Source organism: Esox lucius, chromosome 19 (assembly GCF_011004845.1).
Source record: "Esox lucius isolate fEsoLuc1 chromosome 19, fEsoLuc1.pri, whole genome shotgun sequence".
Classification (NCBI taxonomy): domain Eukaryota; kingdom Metazoa; phylum Chordata; class Actinopteri; order Esociformes; family Esocidae; genus Esox; species Esox lucius.
Window position 1 is genome coordinate 39,494,390 of NC_047587.1, and position 21,293 is coordinate 39,515,682.

The 21,293-nt window shown below is 39.8% G+C and overlaps 1 protein-coding gene across 1 annotated transcript in view; it reads right to left on the reverse strand.

Moving 5' to 3' along the window:
* The window catches only part of cspg4 (chondroitin sulfate proteoglycan 4), a 69,990-nt gene that overhangs the window by 39,912 nt on the left and 8,785 nt on the right, over positions 1-21,293 (reverse strand). The gene's annotated exons all lie outside the window — the stretch shown is intronic.

Here is a 21,293-nt window from a genome sequence, read left to right on the forward strand (position 1 = left end):
CAACTTTTTCGCCTCTGCGTGAGGTAAATGAAGGCACTGCTGAGAAGATGGGACATACGTGAGCTGACTCCTAAAGACTCCCTTATGGAACTTGAATGTGTGTCAGTGGTAGACAGGTTACTTTTTTGGCAACAGACTAGTGCAGTGTAATAAAGTAGTACTTTAAATTCAGTAACTTAATTCCAGGTACTACTGTAGGAAACAAGGAAATAAGCAACAAGTCCATATAGCTGGTACAGGTATTTACCACTACTAAATCAGGTTTTAAATTAAATAGAAACATGTAATTGAAGTACTCTTATGTACTAGTTAAGAACCTGGTTATTCCTAATAGGTTATAACACTCAGTAGACTCAAACACGAGGCCTGTATAAAGCTTGGTTGTAGCCTTGACAGAATGACATTGATGAAAAATGTGTGTGTATATTCCACATTCTTTTTTTCTCTATTTCTCTACACTACATGTGTACCCGTACAGATATTCATGTGACTGATACACCATTTAGCATATCTATCATCTCTCCTTGTACGTCTGTAGTTCTTCCCCTTCAATCTAGTGCTCCTTAAACCTCTTTACAGGGACCCCCAGAGCTAGTGCGCCTCATTCAACTCGTCAACTGATTATGAAGCCCTTGACTAGGTCACCAGGAGGGTTAGTTCAGGGCTAAAACAAGATTGTGAAATATCTAGGGGTGTTCTGGGAAAGGTTTGAGAACAACTGCCATTTTCTGCTGTTCTAGATAACATAACTTGCGTTATTTATTCAGTGTTGTAGTGTAATGAGAAACATCTGAGGAAGAGTGAAAGTGTATTTGATGAAGAGGAGCGTCTGGCCCCACCAAGTCTCCAACAGACTCTAGGTGATGTTAATCAGGTGTCATTAACATGCTTCTCTAGCGGCTTCTCAGTGCACCCTCCTGAGCTGTCTGAAACTCTGAGCAAATGGGAATGTAACTAAATGCATGATATTTTGTACATTTATCTGTAGTGTTTGGTTTTCCCCTATTCCCCATAAAGGGCTGAATAGTCTGATAAGCTTTATTGTACTGTACGGGTTATGGATCAAACTTCACAAGAACATTGTAGAATGTATGTCCTTGTTGCATGTCTGACAACTACTGGTGTCCATTTGATAATCTTGCATTGATTAAGTGGGGACAGTTCCTGTCCTTTGTGCTAATTATGTTTGCCAAGGTTAAGTAATGCTAATGACTATTTGGGGGAATGTTTTAGATATGTCTGCTTTTAGGATAGATAGCCATATCTCAAAAAGTTAATGGAGTTTGTCATCGTTAAAGAGACGATGACAAACACGTTGTGTTGTAGCTTACTATTTAGGAGTTTATCGTTAACGGATGCTCCTAGCACACATCATGCTATAGTGTGTCTTTGATACTTATGGTATACTTCGTAGACTGAGATGTTTCTGGAAGACGTTGAATAGTGCTGGAATGTAAATATGTTTTGTATTGTAACTTTCTTACTTGATTGGAATAAACTGTATTACTTTGACATATTGTGAGGTTCTGTTTGGTTTTAGTTTGAATGTAACACGTTATGTTTGGTTTTGGTTCTTACATGCAACGCAGCCTGTCCTTGTCCTTATTGTTCCCACCTGTGCATTGTTTGCTCCCTTGTTGTGTTCCTATTTAAGTTCCTCCTGCCCCAGTGTTTCTTGTTGTTTGCTTTTACTGTTGCCTGTTCCTGCGGTTTGTGCCCCTTTTTTATCTTTTGTTACTTTGTCAGTTTATTCAATTACCTTTTGCCTTTTTGAATCCTCTGCGCCTGTGTCCTTCTACCCATCCTCAACTGTGACACCTGTTTATTACGACAACATTCCATATTCATCTTCATACTCAAGTTCGTAGGGCTATTGATAATCACACACACATATAGAAGTCTAAGTGACCAGACTTGGCTTCCCTGACTCCTGGTTTTTGAAGCAGTCCGGGTTGTCCCAGGAACATGTCATTGGCTGTCACGGAGTCCTAGGTTTCCACATTTTCTGTGTAGCACATGTACGGTTTGTGTACGGTACGACCTACACCTTATGGATGCTTATGATAACTGATACAAGCACACACACATAAGTCAAAGTGACCAGACTTGTCATCCCTGAGGTCTGGGTCTCTCCCAGGAACACATGCCATTGTGGGCATCTTTGAGTTCTGGGTCTCTGGGTGGACCCAGGAACACATGCCATTGTGGGCATCTTTGAGTTCTGGGTCTCTGGGTGGACCCAGGAGCACATGCCATTGTGGGCATCTTTGAGTTCTGGGTCTCTGGGTGGACCCAGGAACACATGCCATTGTGGGCATCTTTGAGTTCTGGGTCTCTGGGTGGACCCAGGAGCACATGTCATTTTAATGTTAGGCTCGTGACGAAAGGAGTAGCTACCTTTACTAAGGACTTCCTACAGATTATGGTCGATTGCGACCACATTTATTTACCACCAATTTGGAGTCAGATAGTATACATTCATTTATTTATCACAAAGGTTACGTTCTCTTTCCCAAGTAACCTTGTATGTGGTAAACCTTCAACCTTTTTCACTCAGCCCCCACTACAGTGTTCACTACAGTGTTCACTGGTATTCACGTTTGCTCCCTTATGACTCTGGTTAGGAGCACTGGAGACCAGCTATTAGTCATGGCCACCAGTAATCATCATGACTTTGCCTTTTTCAGTGAAGTGGAAAACACCTCGGCGAGCAGCACGTCTCTATCAGCACAGGAGCAGATTTAATACCTGATTCGGAAAGAACCTCTCATAGTTGCTCATCTGTGTGCTCTGTGGGTAATCTGGTTTTGGGGGAGCTGAATAAGGTTTTCATGGATTGCACCTCCGTCACTCGGCCGCATCATTGCCAAGGTCACTAACGTTCAGTAACACTTTCAGATAAGGGTACGTTTACTACCATAAACGAATACAGTAGTTAACATGAACGAATGATGAACAATGACATGAACAAACAGTTAAGAATGATAAACCCTTAAATTATTAATGATTTACAAATGCATTAACTAACAGTGTGTAGTGTCATTTGTTCTTGTTGACACAGGACATAAACTAAATTATAACAATTATTTTTGCAGGAACACACAGTTTGTACTGTAATTGTTTAATATTGATGCAGGACATGCATTCATGTAGCTAGTTGTTTGCATGAATAGGTTAAGTACTATACATTATTAATAAGATCATTCAATTTGTTAATATGATTACTGTGCGGCAACCATTATTACTAAGGTAGGCTGGATACTTGTGTCTTCAAATAGGTGTGAAGCGCACTAAATGTATGGTCGCATTTAGGGTTATGTATTGTTTAAAATGGGGATGCATTACATATATTAAAGGACACTTGGTTGGCCAGTAGGGGGCAGAGAGACGTGATCGCTTTGCGTTGGGACTGAATTCGATCCAAACAAACACCTGTGCGTTTGGGTAACTCTTGAAGGAAAAGCCATGTTTTATTTCTCATAATTTATCCTGTTTTCCTGGTCAGTAATGTACAAAAGCACACTGGACATTTCGATACTTGCCTGTTAAAGTGTATTTAGAGAGTTGGAAAAACATAGTAATTTTATAACACTGTAAGGGTTAGCGATTAGCTAGTTCCTGTTAGCTGGTTCCAGTTAGCTGTATGCTAGCTCCAGTCAAGTGTTTGTTAGTTTCGGTTAGCACTTTGCTAGCTTGCTCAGTCATGTTATATTTTTGTTAATATTAGGGTAATTTGCAGTTGTCTAATCCTTTTACCAGATTATTCAACACTACATGAACATGAAGGTGTTTAACACATAAGTTCAACATTACTGCTGTTTAAGAACGTGTCTGATGTAAAAAGGCCTTGACAAATAAATTTTAAGACTGATTAATGTGACTGTTAAATTTTTTGCATAAGACTTGCCTGTTTACACTTCTGCTAAAAATACATTATCTCTTCCTTCATGATGTCCATGTTTCCAGAGAAGTTTTTTTTTGAAAAATTGTCTTTATAGCCTACACTTAGTTAATCCTGTCATTCTTGAAGGGAGGATTATGTGCTATCACTAGTATTCTAACACCAAACCATTAGTTCATACACTTTTGGCCCACTGAGCCGGAATAAAGCATTAATAAAGGATACCTCACTATTAGGTAATTATTTTGTGTCCCTTTAAGTAAAGTGATGAATTTTCCTCACCTCCCATTCAGGAAGCGTTGAATAGAATTCAGGTCATCAGAACCAAAAGGAATGTTAAAAACAGTATTGCAACATAACATGCAATCTATAAATAGTATTGTGGAAATGTAATGACCAACTTAGTCTGATAAAGAACCCAGCTCAGGGATCTCTTTTGTATACTGTGATTTGTAAATGAATATATCTCCAGTGAGGTAAATGAATCATGCTTTAGGCATCATTAGAGAAGAAATATACAACTGTTTAGGGCTGATGATTGGGCTGATGTTGAAAGACATGCCACAAGCCTCTGCTCAACAAATTCAATAACAAATCATTTGTGGATATGCTGCAGTTCACAAATTATATACAGTGTTTACTACACTTGCAGCAGTTAAGTCTCAAAAAGCCCTTCAAAATCTATTCTGATTGCAGGCGCAGTTTTGCCCTGTCTCTAATGTATCAAGAAATACTAATCTGCTCATGTACACTGCTTTACAGCTTTTACAAGACTCAATCACAAATGGCAGCTCCAATATGCCCACTATTCTGAACAAAATGTGAATGAGAGGCTTGCCGAATCATGAGTCTTGTTTTCAACTCCTTGTTGGCAGTTATAGGAGGTCTTAGCTACTTGCTTAGGGCATTACTGACTCAAATGAGCAAAATGAGTCTGAAGATCCGATCTTTCTCGAAAACATCTGAAAAGATTCAATGACTCAAACAGATTTGACTAAATAAAAAGGAGTCAAACGTCTGAGTCCCTTGCCAAGTGGACCTTGTATTTTCTGTGATACAGAAGCAGAAAGCTGCATGGCTCCCTAACCGGCTTACAGCCCTCGTGTTTAAGTCTGTGTGTGTGAGATGGGAGCACACAATTACCCCCTTAATGCAAACCAGCTGAAGGCCCACGCCACTCGTCTGACCCCTCAAGGCTCAGGTTGCCGTCCCGCCTCTTACGCCTTCCATCCCCCGAATCCCATTCACTGTGCGTCCCTCCCAGAGTCCACTGCATCTGGGCTCCCGATAAATGATGCACCGTGACCCCTCCCCCACACAGACCCTGCGTCACCCGCTCCTTACTTTGCACGTTTTTTCCCAAGCTGGTGCTCTCTTGCCACTCGCAGCCATTTCCATTCAGGGGCCCCACCCTGCTTTTCCTAACGGACTGCCTCTCATTTGGGAGGCATTAGGAGGGAGCCGCCTCACCTCCCTCACCTCCCTCCCTCCCTCACCCTTCTGCTGCTTTCTGCAAGCCAAAGTAAACACAGACTGAAGGAAAGCCCCGGGAACACAGAAACAAATCTGGACTTAAATACATTAATACAATCTTGAATGTCCGACATTTCATCCATTTTATTTTGTGTGCAATGCCAGGTTTGTTTGGGAGTTGGGAGCTTTCACACCAAGATGGAATGGCCATGGAAAATGTATTCAGTCAACCATTCAGAGTGGATTAATCGGAAACAGGTTCTCAGCACAGCCACATTCTCACTCTTTCTGGCATATCTGACCATGTTACACTGTCTCTAACACTCATCAGAGAAATACGATTCTCAAGTTATAATGTCAAATAGAAAAACAGAGTACCTTGACAGCCTAATCTATTAATCCAAGGTTTAAAAATGTGCGAAATAATGTCTGAAATGTTTGGAAAATACTACATTTTGGTTCAACTGTTTGCTGCAGAATTAACATCAAGGTCCAGATCCTGGACTTCCCCAATTATGTTCTGATATAGGATACATATCTACCAAAAACTAGAGAGACAGTATGAAACCAATTAGCTACTGTAGACTGACTGTGGGCCCTTAGTAATATGATAGACTGTACAATCTCTGAAAGGATCCGACTCAATCAAGACACAGACTAAACTTGGCTCAAAACATGGTATTATTTCAGACCAAGTAACCTCATCCCAAGCATTTAATACAGAGCATGTGATATAGCATGTGAGCCTGGCTCAACAACATTTAAAAGTTGAAATTAATGGTAGTGACCTTATCATTCAATGTAAATTACCTTAAAGACTAAATTATTAATCAACTTTAGATTTTAGTGAATCTAACGTTTGTGAGGTTTGACTCCAAATGGAGTGGTGCTTGTTTGATAATGATAACAAACCCTTTTCCATTACTGTTAATGATGCAGGATAGAACAGAACAATGTTAAAAAAGGAATGGAATCCATAACGATGACTGACAAGATACACTAAGGAAAAGAGGAACTTAAATAGGGACAGTTATAAGGAACACAGGAGGGTACAATAATAACAAAACTGGTATCCGTGCTCCAAATAAGGGAGGAGGGCATTAGATCTCACTGGCACAGCTAGCCTGACGTGCCAGGACATGACACAATTACATCCAGTCCAGACTGATCCAGCCACTTTATAATACAAAACTGAAGCTTACCATCTAAAACCCTACATCACTAAATACAACATCAATTCGATAGCTACTGTAGATACTGTAGTAACAATGATTAAAATATCATGAAACAAGTGAGTAAGTATAGTATATATCAAGATAACTAGGTTCAGTTGCGCAATATGCTCAGCTGTACCACAACCATGATACAATGTAGCGTGATTGGTGCTTTGGTGCACGAAGCGCGTGGGGAAAGGCATTGTGGGCGATTAAGTCCCGGCTATTTCACACAACTTTCTCATGGGTATTGCCTGGGGTGGTCATGCAGCCTGGGACTCTGCCTATGGTTCATCCGTCCTTCTGCAGAGTTGGTTCCAATCTTTAAACACTTTCCTGTCCAATAAAGCTTAAAGAAATGTCTGAATGTTTCTACTCAAAAATATTCAGAAAATATTATTCTTGGCTAATGAAGGCCAAGTGGGTTTGTCCAATAGATCTTTTATGAATCGTAAGCATGTGTGCCTCTCATGTGTCGAAACATGGGCTGTGATACAATACGGATTACTTCTCACTTGAAAGGATTCATATGATTTGACACTATTAATGAAACAAACAAATGGGATTTAAATTTGATGCGATACTATTCTGGGTAGGTCCAGATGTTAATTTAAGCCATTCTGATTCAACTAGTTCATTCATTCGTTTTCCATTACAAATTAATATTTCTCACCATATTTAAGCCGGGGATTGATGTGCATGGGAGAGTCGTTTCAGGTCTGTTAAGATGTCTGGCACATAATGAGGTCTACACACATTTTGTAGATCAGCAACAGCTGTTGATTGGTGTTGAGCACATAACTGGATGGCAGTCAGCACAGTGAACTGAATTTGAAATGGCAAAAACATAAAATATACTTGCGACCATTCCAGCATCTTAAAGCCCCTGTTGTGTGCATTGAGAATGTTTTGGTCCACTTTGTTCCTCCAGTCCCACTACAATTTTCCCTGTGCTTGTGGAACCCGAAACACCCATATTCCTGTTCCATTTGCCCGCATCCATCTTAATTGTTTAAACATGTGCTGAGGGGAGGGCTATGACTCCCAGCCTCCTAGTGATCATTCATCAGCCTCTTTTCCATCCGCCACAGTGGGACAGGAGATATGTGGCTTTGATGGGACACATGTCCCCCAAACACTTCAGTGTTTACGTCCCAGTCTCTCTCTGGTTATGTCTTTGTCTCTTTACTATCAAATGAAGAGAAGTCTGAGAGGGAAAGACAGAGAAACATGGAAAGGTTTGTTTAAACAGAAACACAGAGACCGAAAGAGAATGATACAGAGAGTGGAAGAGAGAAGTGTTAAAGCAGAGCAAACAAGAAAGTGAGAAAGAGAAAGAATGGGGAAGAAAATGAAAAATGAACTTCTAATTATCATTATTGTCTGTGAACAATGTGGCAAAACATGTGCAGAGTGCTTATTATTCCCTTTATTTGCATTTAGATGATAACAATCGTGGGGCAATTTTAATGTGCTGTTGTTCAAACAGCTTACCCAGTGGTTAAACCAGTGTAATTACAAGCAATTGCACCTCATTGCCTGCAGTTGACTCATATTGCTATCACTTAATTCCATTTGAGTTAACTGGCTTCCACTCCTAATCACAGGCAACTCTCTTTGTAATATGCTCAATATCCTGGGCTGTTAGCTTGTTGCTAGTCAATGCACATGAAAATAGCATAAGCCTTCCAAGACAAACATTGAGCACAACGAATTAAGACTCCAACACATACTTTTCTTGTAGACTCACCATTGTCAGCCCTGACCGAGCTCATCAGACAATGACTCTACAGTATATTAGGTGAAGCAACAGAGTTTGAGCTTTGACTCAATAATGTACATCCACTGATCCATAGCTTCCAATTTGAAATGTGGCGCGGTGGGCTTCTTCTACATCTCTGCTTCGGCCTCCAGATGCCATTGTTATTGTAGGCTTTCTCCCTCAGTAATTTGACAAAACAATGATCCATCATGAGCCAGAGATATGTTTGATCTTGTCACAGTGTAATTATATTGATTAAAGCAATGTATGGATTCCTGTGTGAATAAGATAGCCTCTACCATACAGATGGCAAGCACAGATTTGTCACATAAAACACACATCAACTGGCATGGTTTTACATACAATAGAGACAGCTTGATGGCTTTATCAAGATTTATAGCCACGTTCTTTTGGCTCTATATGTTTTTCGGCACAATTCAGGCAAACACTATTGACATTGCTGTCAAGTTGTGATGAATATGGGTTTGGTTAAGTGCAGAGATGGCACACAATATAAGGAAGAGAGACGAAGAGGAGATCATGAACGTTGCTGAGAAACTGGGTCGCTGAGTGAAGAAAGTGATGGAATGTCACCTTTATACACAGCTGGAGGCTCTATCGAAACTATCCCATGACTTTTGACAAAGCACTTGACTAAAATCAATGCTGCATCTCTGTGCCTGAAAGCAGTTAAGAGATGTCTGGATTCTGTCTGGTTAGTGACTCATGTTGCGAAAGAAGCAAGGGTGACTATTCTCAATGGAATTCAATTGATGTGTCTCATCGATATTAACATTATGCTGTAGCAAGCATCAGAAGCTAATACTTCAATGGCCTCTATTCCTGAAGAACAAACTGCCTTCATGTTTAGTGCTTGGTGCATGAGGTATTCCTTTTAATAGGATTCACTGTGCCCGATGCAGTACGCTCCCAGCAGGCAGAAAAGATTAGTGAGGGAGTTAGGTAAATGCATACCTAATGCATCGTATTACATATCAAATGGAGATATACTGCAACCACACGACTGTTCTATAACTCCTCCCATATACTGAAGTTCTGTCGATCTGTCGTGCACAATGGACACATTGTTTTAAAGCTGGCTTTTCTGAAGTGTTGATTTGGAACACTCATCTGCTCGTTTCAAACAAAGTAGGCCCATCTCCTCGTATTCCGTGTCTCCGACAGCCGGGAATACGGGCATACGTGCGTTCAGGGATGTGTTCTATCTGTAGCTCGAGATGATGGCATGTCATGATGACGACGTCCTGGCAGATATGTGCCTCTGAGGGATCATAGTTATTCTGTTCACATACTCCATTTCATTTCTAAAATATTACCCAGTACACCCTCAGTATCCCCCCACATCCCTAAGCCATTCAATTATTCAAGTAAGAGACCTTGAAAATTTCACCTGGTTAGCTGCTGTCTTTTACCACATCACCAAACTATGGTAAAACATGGCAGAGGCCATGGCATTACCGGTACATTCGAAAATCACATTTTGCCCACCTTTGTCGCCTGGTTGTCCAGCGGTCTAATTTGCTGCCTTTTGTGCTCATATACTGCTGCTAAATTTGTTTTAATTGGTCCAACTGTGCTTTCGGCAAAAACAAACTTCCATCCCTCTACTCTCACATAAAGCATTCACATGATTAAAAAATGCCAAAATAAAACATCAAATTGCCCACTTTTCTTGAATCAATAAAAAAAAAGAATACAACCCCATTTCCGAATAAGTTGGGATGCTGTGTAAAATGTAAAGAAAAACAGAATCAGAATGCTATGATGTGCAAATCATTTAAGCCCTATAATTCAATAGAAAATAGTACCAAGACATGTATCAAATGTTTAAACTGAGAATTTTTTTCTTGGAAAATACATGTTCACTTTGAATTTGATGCCAGCAATGTTTTCAATAAAGCTAGGACAGAGGCACCAAAAGACTGGAAATGTTGTGTAATGCTGAAAGACTAAACCTAGTGGAATATCACACAACAAATTAGGTAAGACAATCTGGAGTAATCTCTGTATGCCAGGGACAAGGGCAAACACCAATATTGGATGGCCGTGATCTTTGGGCCCTCCGGCAGCACTGCATTAAAAACAGATTATGGAGATGCTGGACATCACAATGGTTCCAAAACATTGTCTGTGAACGCAATGCATCGCAGCATCCACGAATGCAAGTTAAAACTCTACCATGCAAAGAAGAAACCAGACATAAACAACATCCAGAAACACAAGCACGTTCTCTGGGCCAGAGCTAATTTAAGATGGACTTAGGTGAAGTGTAAAACTGTCCTGTAGTCTGATGAATCAACATTTTTGTGAATCATGGATGCTCTGTTCTCCGGGCTGAAGAGGAGAGGGACCCATCTGGCTTGTTGTCAGTGCAAAAGCCAACATCCGTGATGTTATGAGGGTGCATTAGTGCACATGACATGGGTGAGTTACACTTCTGTGAAAGCACCATTACTGCTGAACAACATACAGCTCCAGAAAAAATTAAGAGACCACTGCACCTTTTTCTTTCCTTTCCAAAAATGTTGAAAAGGAAAGTTTTAAGTGAGGAACAGAAGCGTTCAATTTGCAGTGGTCTCTTAATTTTAACTCCTTTTCGACTTTTTTGGAGAGGAAACAGATGCACTGGTCTCTTTTTACAGAGCTGTATATAGGTTTCGAAGCAACATAAGCAGTCCTCCAGACAAAATATCTTGCTTATTTCAGCAGGACAATACCAAACAATATTCTACATGTATTCCAACAGCATGGCTCCATAGCCAAAGTGTCTAGGTGTTAAACTGGCCTGCCAGCAGTCCAGACATGTCACCCATTGAAAATATTTGGTGTGTTATGAAATGAAATATATGACAAAGGAGACCCCAAACTGTTGAGCAGCTGAAATCCTATATCAATATAGCAAGAATGGGAAAACATTTTACTTTCAAAACTACAGCAATTGGTCTCCTCAGTTCCCAAACGCTTACAGAGTATTGTTAAAGAAGGGGTGCCGCAACACAATGGTAAACATGTCCCTGTCCCAACTGTTTTGAAATGTATTGCTGGCAACAAATTCAAAATGGGCATGTATTTTTCCAAAAACAATAAAATGTCTCAGTTTCAACAGTTTATATTTTGTCTTTGTACTATTTTCTAGTAGATATAGGGATACATGATTTGCACATCATTGCATTCTGGTTTTATTTGCATTTTACACAGCATCCCAACTTTTTGGGAAACTGGGTTGTATTTTAAATGCGGAATTATAGTCAAGTAGTGATTTGTGAAGTGTATCTTGTGAATTGATTTTAAATCCTACAAATTACATTATACTTCCTTTTAATACAATTTGTGGGGTGTGGCTAATTCTCATTTAATTTAAATTGATTGTTTAAATTGAATACATTTCTGAGATTCCAATATGACCAAAATCCTGGTTCAGACACAATCTCTTTCAGACAAATCCTCAGAATATTGCTGGAAGGACCCCACATTAATGAAATGTTGTATAACAACATTGTAGACTATCTTTTAGCTGCAAAGACAAACCTTTCTGTTTTTTTTGTTGCCCCGTTGAACTAGAAATCGTAAAAGGCATCAGCAAAACAAATGAGAACACCGGAATGGGGGCCTCCTACAGTACTAGAAACCAAAATCATCTGCAGATGTTCTCTCTGGTGCTTACCCTCTATGTAAGCAAAAAAATTCTAAAATGAGAATATGTGCCACGTGGTCTACACATGTACATCTGACACCTCCCATGGGAATATCACTCAGTCAGATGAGAATATTGTAATCATACATCTGGGGTTTAGGTTTTCCAGTTACAAACATTCAAAACATCTGAAACATCTTTCCTGCTAGTTCCTGGACATGTCTCCTTATTCACCCACCCCACTCCTTTGTTATTGAGACAAATTGTATTTGGAAAGGCTTGACAATATCCATTCCCAGTGGAGTATGAAACAGTCCTCTGTTCTGGCTAGTGAAAGTCTGACCTTTATCGAACCAATACCCGTATTGTTGATTGCAGTACTGCCTTGTTAACAGAGATTGATCATATTTATCATTATGATGTGTGGATGACATTTGGTTACAGAATAGCTACTAGTTAACATTAGATGAGTTTTCCCATGGCGTACAAGAAATTGGTATTTAATATCATTGAATACTTTATTGATCTACTCTGTGAATACAAAAACGGTAGTAATGTTTAATAAAGAATTTAAACCGGTGAGAGGTTTGTAAAGAATGTACTTCTATTTCAAATGCAATTCCCTTTCTTCTTGTGACCCAGTCCTGAGAGGATGGAAGTTCATCTGTGTGCTGAATGTTAGCTAGCTGGCTGTTCATTGTAAAAACAGACATAGTTAGGTTAGCAGACTAGTAGCTTGTAGACAAAAAACAAACAAAATTCAACAAAATACCACTGCACACCACTGAAAGGAATTTATTCAACTGCTTTGTAGCTGTTGTCTTATAGTGTAGATTGCTTGTAAGCTATAAACTGTGGCTTACAGAGGTTGTAATATAAACATATTTTGAAGCGTTTGTCTTGGTTTCCCCATTGAATTTACCCACACACTGAACATACTATTTCTGGTGGAGCAGCAACATTATTCAAATAATTTTGCTTACAAGAAAAAGCCCATAACACCAGCTAGCTAGCAAATTCAATGTACCTTTACTCAAGAAACCGATTTATAAGCTACTGAAACAATGTTTTAATTCCAAATGATTTCAATACCTCCATTAAGTTTATGAGGATTCTTTGATGCAATGCCTATTATCTCTAATGTGCAAACATTGGATTTCCTGGCACTCAAAGCAAGGATCCCTTTTAAACTTTGAAAATATTCTCTGTGTGCACCAACATTAATGTTTTTCACCAATTTAAAACCATTCAAATTGTTGACAATAAAACCAAAGGATTTGTTTCATTTAGCTAAAGCTAAACACATGCCATGTTCTACCGCACATTCTTTCAGAACATCCCTTCATTTCAAATGCTCTTGATTTAGTGTTTAATATACAATGCCAGAAATGGGTGTTGTGAAAGCAAATCTTCAGAGGCAGATAGAAGCATTGGACCTTATTTGGACATAGGGACACATTTAACACTGTACAGGAAAAGGTCAAGGAGACCCCAGACTGCACATTGTTTAAAGCACAGGAGCTTTTCAGCACCAAGTCACTGCCCATTTTGCCTGAAAAAAGTTAGCATTTATTTAACTTCTAATATTATTTATGATGACATCAGGGTAATCCTCCCCCTCACCTATAATGAAAAACATCTGTTTTATGAAGCCAACCTTTGCTCTGCACATATGGGATATGCTTGTGTGCGGGGAAATTTGTTATGAGGGTTTGAGTGAGAGTGGATTTTAGATAGGTGCATGAGGATGGATGGATTTGTTATATACTTCTGCTGTGCTGGGAATAAAAGCCCCATCTTGAAATTATTATGGAAGGTCAGAGGAAGTGTTGTCTCCTGTGAAAAGTAGGCCTACGCATCTATGTCAGTATCAGATATTGTTTATGGATTTGGGCTGGACATCGAATGACTAAAGGAAAGGCTTGTATTATTGATTGGCATCGAACTTTCTTTGATTCCTAACTACGCCCTTGTTGATTCTCTCTTATGAATGAATGATGGTCAGGAGGAAGCTTTAAGGTAGCACAATGAGGCTTGAGACTGAGTGTATCCTAAAATGTACATCACACTGTTAGTCCAGTTTCTGTAAAATGTGTTGCACCTATCCTGATGGGTCTAGAACAACAAAGGAAACAAGGATGAAGGTAGAGGATGGTTGAACCAAACTGGAATCCATCCAAGATGTTGCTGGCTGTTCAGTTTGATGACTCCAGTACTGTCGTACACAAAAGTTTTGTGGCTCATTTTGAAACCCATAAAATCGATTTAACAAGTAAACCATGCCTTTTCTATGGTTAATATTTTGGTTTGAATAGGGCAGATATACTTTCTCCCAGTTTGTGCTGTACTACAGCTGTGTAATCCAGTCAACATCTGTGAACATTGGCGGCCCTGTATCCAATAAAGAATTGGAAAGTCACATGTTTTAATCAAATCAACAAAAGAGCTTTGTTCATCTCTCAAAAGAGCAAAATTATGCTGAATATGAGTTCCTATTAAAACCAATTAAGGAAGATAAATATGATATTGGTATTTTAGATTCACAGAAATGAGTTCCGCTATCATCAGTCTTCATCCAGCTCATTGGGTGGGGTATCCGGAGAGCAATTATTCACTATCGTTCAGTTACACTGCATCACAATCATTAGGTCACATGAGCATTTTGCACAACTAAAGGGTAGCTAGCCTAAAGTAGGTGTGAGGCATCAGTGGAAATGCAAAGATAAGTCCCCTATTGAGACACAAAATCTTCATTTTTGTTGTTAATGCACATTAGAGTGTGTGAAAGCGAGAGTGTTTGGTCTCATACTCCCTCAGATGGCGTTCACTCTGATAAAATAAAGCAAAAGGGGGAAATCACCAATCACTTAGAGACATTAGATGGCGATGAGGTGGTAGTAGACATATAAGGCTATACCGAGAGGGGGAAAAAACACGCCATATCTGTCCCAGCCGAAGTCCACCGATCACTACAAAAGGCCTCAGACATTGGGTACTGGTATTGGAGTTGCCTTAAGGGAAAATATTTGCACACTTCCCCATGAAAATGTTGTTGTAATGTAAGCACCACGCCACCACCACAGCATGTATTATGACAGCCTTGAAAGTAAAGCTTTATAACTCATGCGGTGATAAAATGCGTGTTAAGTGTCACTCTTTTGACACCATAACCGGTGTGCTAGGCTCTTAATGTGTTTCACAACCTATCTGTCTGTGATCGTGACACTTAGTGTGTGAGCTGGTGCCTCTTGCTACTAATCTCTGCGGCACCATACCGGCTCCTCCCACTCCGAGCCCTCCGCTGGGGTGACAGAACAGAACCCACCCAGTGGGCCACAGACACGCTCCGGCGGAACCGCAGTTTCTTATTTCCACCCACACTGACTAAAGACGGCTGTGGTGTCACATGATCTAACAGTGCTCACTGACACAAACAAACAACGCTGAGATGATTTTACTGTAGTGGGAAAACATTGCGATGCGCTCCACTTGCCAGTAACTAGCCAGGTGTTTGTGTGTTTGTACACGCATTACTCTGGTGTTTGTTTACTGTGTGTGGGTGTTTGTGTGAGAGACAGAGAGTAGCCAGGAATCCACAGCCCCTTTAAGAATGTGCTGTGAGTCTGTCATAACTACAAAATGTCAAAGGGAGAACACGCTGGGAGAAGCAATTGCAGTTGGCTTTCCCTGATAGAAAGCTCTTAGTTTTATAATCTACAGTGGGGTACAAAAAACACACGGAAAAATCATGTCTTAAACTCAGCCTGCCCCCTTCCCTCTCGTCCCTAGATATTCAACTCAGCGGGCCTAAACATCCACTCGCTGCATGCTCATTTTAACAGATTAAGTGGATGAACTCATTAAGGAATACTGGGCTAAACTAGGCAAACACAGACTCACAAATGTTAGCAAGAAGAATGGAAGGACGGAGGTAGAGAACGGCTTTGAAGAGGGAAGGAGGAGAGCCTGCTTGACTCCACACTCTGTGCCTCAGCAGCCGTGCAGACTTGATGACATGGAATGCGTGTGCTTTTTTTTGCACAGCTCCCTCCGGATCCTACCATGCCAAGCCTTGAGGTGGTTTTGGAGCCATGGGAAGAGGTTTTTTAACGGTCTGGGATGGGAGAGGCCCTACTAGAGGGGTGTAATAGTGGAAACTGGCCCGAAATGAGAAAGGCAAACAAACAAAATAATTGTTATTTTTCAGAGCAACTACTGTAAAAGGAGTCTTTGTGTCTTGAGCATTTGATGCCCAACTAACACTGCTGTCAGAGCAAAGGAAAAGACAGCATGAAATAAAAGGGTACAAAATGTTCCGAAAGTTAGCGATTTCAGTCAAAGCATGGTACTTCGTAGTTTTTCTCCAATTACTGCATCCAAGACATCACAGATTACTGCAGCAACTGCACTTTTACTGCAGTTTCAACACTGACTTTTACTTTGTAATGGGATTGGGCAAAGTGTAAAAGGTGTATTTAGGGGTAATAGAACCTTCTTTCAGCTAAAACTCATTTTCCAGAATGTCTTGGCTTTAGGTTCAGGGGCGTTGGTTCTAGTTTCTAGAAGCGTCACTAACAGTACTTTCACTGCAACAGCACCACTTCATGAGACTTTTATAACATGTTTTATTTTTAACCATTCTTCTGGCGTGGCAGAAAAAACAGCAGACGTCAGGTTAAATGACCTGGCTTGGTTTAAATAAGCTAGCATACACACACAAATCTGATATTTACTGTACCACACGACCACTCCAGGGAGATATGAAGGAACTAATTTAAGAAACATAATGTTTACGCAAGTGTATTTGAGTCTACTTCATATTAAAATTCCTGTTGAAATGTTTGATCACTTCTTACACAATGTGTTGGTTGCTCCGTAATGTTTAACTCTATCATCCTCAAACGCCACTCTGTTGTATGTTAATACCTGGGATTTCTCATTACTTTAAGATATTTAAGTAATAGAAAGCACTCCTCCTAGAAGTGTCACTACTGGAACTACGACTTGTAGATGTCATACATAATAAATTGTTGTTTCTTCAAGTGAAGCCTGCACTTTCAAACTTCTCGATAGCTGTATATCATCTGTGACCATCAATCAACATCCCAGACAAATTCCACTGGAATATTTATAATGGATGTGTTTATTTGGTCATTACAGTTATTTTTCTGAATTTTGCCAAATGACATTCATAAACCAGATGGCACTCACATGTGCTATGTACTATATGTCGATAACATCAACAGAAATGAATAACTAGATAATTCTGAATAATAGTCGTTAAAGCACTGTAATTTAATCAAGTAATTTTGATAGCAGGCACCTTCAAATGAAGGCATGCAACTAAAGTGTCAACCAAATTAATTATTAATCTAATGTGATTTCATAATTGTAACCGTAATTAAACATGTGGTTGTAATGGGTGTCAGAGGGAAAGTTTTTACTTTTGCGGATGGTAAGGTATTTCCCTCAAAGATGTGCTCCAAACACTCCAAACAGTTTTTTCAAATATTCTAATATTTTATCAATGTATATGCCTCTATGAAATCTGAGGTGAGCTTACCGTAATTACTTGTTCATTCATAAAACCTCAAGCAAGCTTTATCAGAACATCCTCTCCCATATTCTCTAATCCCCTAGCTCTAAAAACAGAGTCAGATTCCTGGACAACTTTCTGTTGCCAAATTCTTGAACAGTCAGATGCTGAAGTGATGAATGGGTAAACTACAGACACCATCAGTAGGAATATGTTATGGCTTGTCTTGAAGTGGATCAAGCCAGTCTTTCTAGCACAGATAAAGTCATCATCTTGATCGGTGAATCTAGGAATCACATATCCATTCCTATGCTATAAGGTTTAGAACTATATGGTTTGGAAAATGGCCATCTTTTGGAAAGAATGTTCTGGGCTCCAAAGTAAATGGACTTTAAATGTGTAGACACATTTGCTTGGATTGGTGGTAAACCTTTTGGAATATTAAAAAGGTATGCCGCTAAAGACTAAAATGGTTGGTCTGAATCCTGCCTTAAAGGAAGGTTTAAACACATAAAATCTACAACTATTTGTTGGTTCAACCATTAATTCTCCTCAGGAATCCAAAATACAGAGAAGATGCACCATAAGTAAAATGTTAGTGCTCAGTAGTTGGCTTGATTCCTTCATTTGTCATTTGAACACAGCTCTCCCAGTATCGGTTCTCAAGTTGTATCCAATTGTAACCGCAGAATGTCTCTGGAATGCTAACTATAGTTTACATGAAGACAGATGGCAGGTAAAAAAACCCTGAACATTCATTCCAATAAAGCACACTTTTCTGTGAGACCACTGGAATATAAAAACAAGTTCCTTTAAAATAAGGGCTGCACAGATCTCACTTTATCTTTGAATTTCAGAAGTGTAAGTTGCTCTTGAAAAACATCTGGGACATTACATTGTGCTAGGAGAATCCATAAAAAAATGCATTAAAAACTAAATCTTGGATGAAAAAAAATACAAAACGGTTTCAGCGCATTATTTGAAAGAATGCTTTGGCTTGATTAAGATTTGGGCTCTTCCTCCTTGTCTGTCTTCAAGTTTCATCCAGATGGCAGGCTGCTGCAGGATTTATGCCTAGAATGTTGTACTGCCATGAAGGTTGTGTGTATGTACTACATTAAGGAGGCGACAGCTCGAATTTTGTACTGCCATAGAGGTCATGTGTATGTTCTACATTAAGGAGGCAACAGCTAGAATGTTGTACTGCCATAGAGGTCATGTGTATGTTCTACATTAAGGAGGCAACAGCTAGAATGTTGTACTGCCATAGAGGTCATGTGTATGTTCTACATTAAGGAGGCAACAGCTAGAATGTTGTACTGCCATAGAGGTCATGTGTATGTTCTACATTAAGGAGGCGACAGCTAGAATGTTGTACTGCCATAGAGGTCATGTGTATGTTCTACATTAAGGAGGCAACAGCTAGAATGTTGTACTGCCATAGAGGTCATGTGTATGTTCTACATTAAGGAGGCGACAGCTAGAATGTTGTACTGCCATAGAGGTCATGTGTATGTTCTACATTAAGGAGGCGACAGCTAGAATGTTGTACTGCCATGAAGGTTATGTGTATGTTCTACATTAAAGAGGCGACAGCTAGAATGTTGTACTGCCATGAATGTCATGTGTATGTTCTACATTAAGGAGGCGACAGCTAGAATGTTGTACTGCCATGAATGTCATGTGTATGTTCTACATTAAAGAGGCGACAGCTAGAATTTTGTACTGCCATGAAGGTTATGTGTATGTTCTACATTAAAGAGGCGACAGCTAGAAATGTGTTTGGAGTAAAGTTCTTTGGAACAGTAAACTACACGTACCAGATACAGTACATCGCGATTTATTTTGGGTGTTTTTCAAAAAGGCAACTGTCATAACATGAAGAATGTGTGCCACAGTCCAACTTGACTATTACCTTATTACAACCCCATTTTGCAAAAAGTTGGGACGCTGCATAAATGTTAATAAAAACTGTATGCAATGTGCAGATCATTTATACCCTATATTCAATAGAAAATACTACATAGACAACATATCAAATGTTGACATTTTATTGCTTCTTGAAAAAATATATGCCCACTTTGAATTTGATACCAGCAACACATTTCAAAAACGTTGGGACAGAGGCAACAAAACACTGGAAAAGTTTAACTAAACCTGGTACAAATCACACAACTAATTAGGTCAGGAACATGATTGGGTATTATATTCCAGAGAGGATGAGTCTTTCAGAATTAAAGAAAGGGAGGGGTTCACCACTCTGTGAAAGACTATGTGGGCAAATACTCATTAAAAGATTCTGATAATCCAGAGAAATCAATGTATGCAAGGGACAAGGCTAAAAACCAATATTGGATGGCCGTGAACTTTGGGCACTCAGGCGGCACTGCATTAAAAACACACACAATTCTGTAGTGGAAATCAATGTATGGGCTCAGGAACACTTCCTGAAAACCATTGTCTGTGAACACAGTACATTGCTGCATCCACAAATGCAAGTTAAAACTCTACCATGGAAAGAAGAAATCATATATAAACAAGATCCAGAAACACTGCTGCCTTTTCTGGGCCCGAGCTCATTTGAGATGGAGTGGAAAACTGTCCTGTGGTCTGACAAATCCAAATCTGAAATTATTTTTGGGAATCATAGACACTGTGTCCTCCAGACTAAAGAGGAGAGAGACCATCTGGCTTCAGCACACAGTTCAAAAGCCAGCATCCATGATGGTATGGAGGTGCATTGGTACACATGGCATGGGTGACTTGCACATCTATGACTGTGGGGGCCATTTCAGAACAGTGAACTCATTGTCATGTTCAAGAAACCAATTTGAAATGATTCGAGCTTTGTGACCTGGTGCATTATCCTGCTGGAAGTAGCCATCAGAGGATGGGTACATGGTGGTCATAAAGGGATGGACATGGTCAGAAACAATGCTCAGGTAGACCGTGGCATTTAAACGATGCCCCATTGGCACTAAGGGGCCTAAAGTGTACCAAGAAAACATCCCCCACACCATTACACCACCACCATCAGCCTACACAGTGGTAACAAGGCATGATGGATCAATGTTCTCATTCTGTTTACGCCAAATTCTGACTCTACCATCTGAATGTCTCAACAGAAATCGAGACTCATCAGACCAGGCAACATTCTTCCAGTCTTCAACTGTCCAATTTTGGTGAGCTCGTGCAAATTGTAGCCTCTTTTTCCAATTTTTAGTGGAGATGAGTGGTACCCGGTGGGGTCTTCTGCTGTTGTAGCCCATCCGCCTCAATGTTGTGCGTGTTGTGGCTTCACAAATGCTTTGCTGCATACCTTGGTTGTAACGAGTGGTTATTTCAGTCAAAGTTCTATCAGCTTGAATCAGTCGGCCCATTCTCCTCTGACCTCTAGCATCAACAAGGCATTTTCGCCCACAGGACTGCCGCATACTGGATGTTTTGCTGGCATCAAATTCAAAACATTTCTAGAAACATTTCTCAGTTTCAACATCTGATATGTTGTCCTTGTAAATTTTTTGTTAAATTTCATCATTGCATTTTGTTTTTCTTCGCATTTTATGCAGTGTCCCAATTTTTTTGGTACTAAAGGAGGTGGCTTTAGACCAGTGGACAACCCTAGGACACCTTTCAAAACATTTTAACTGTTACAAAACAGTTTTTCCTAAGGACAGCTTTACAGCTGAATTCAGTTTAAATACATACATAAATGAGTCCTTCACTTTATATGCCAACATTTTCATGTCCTG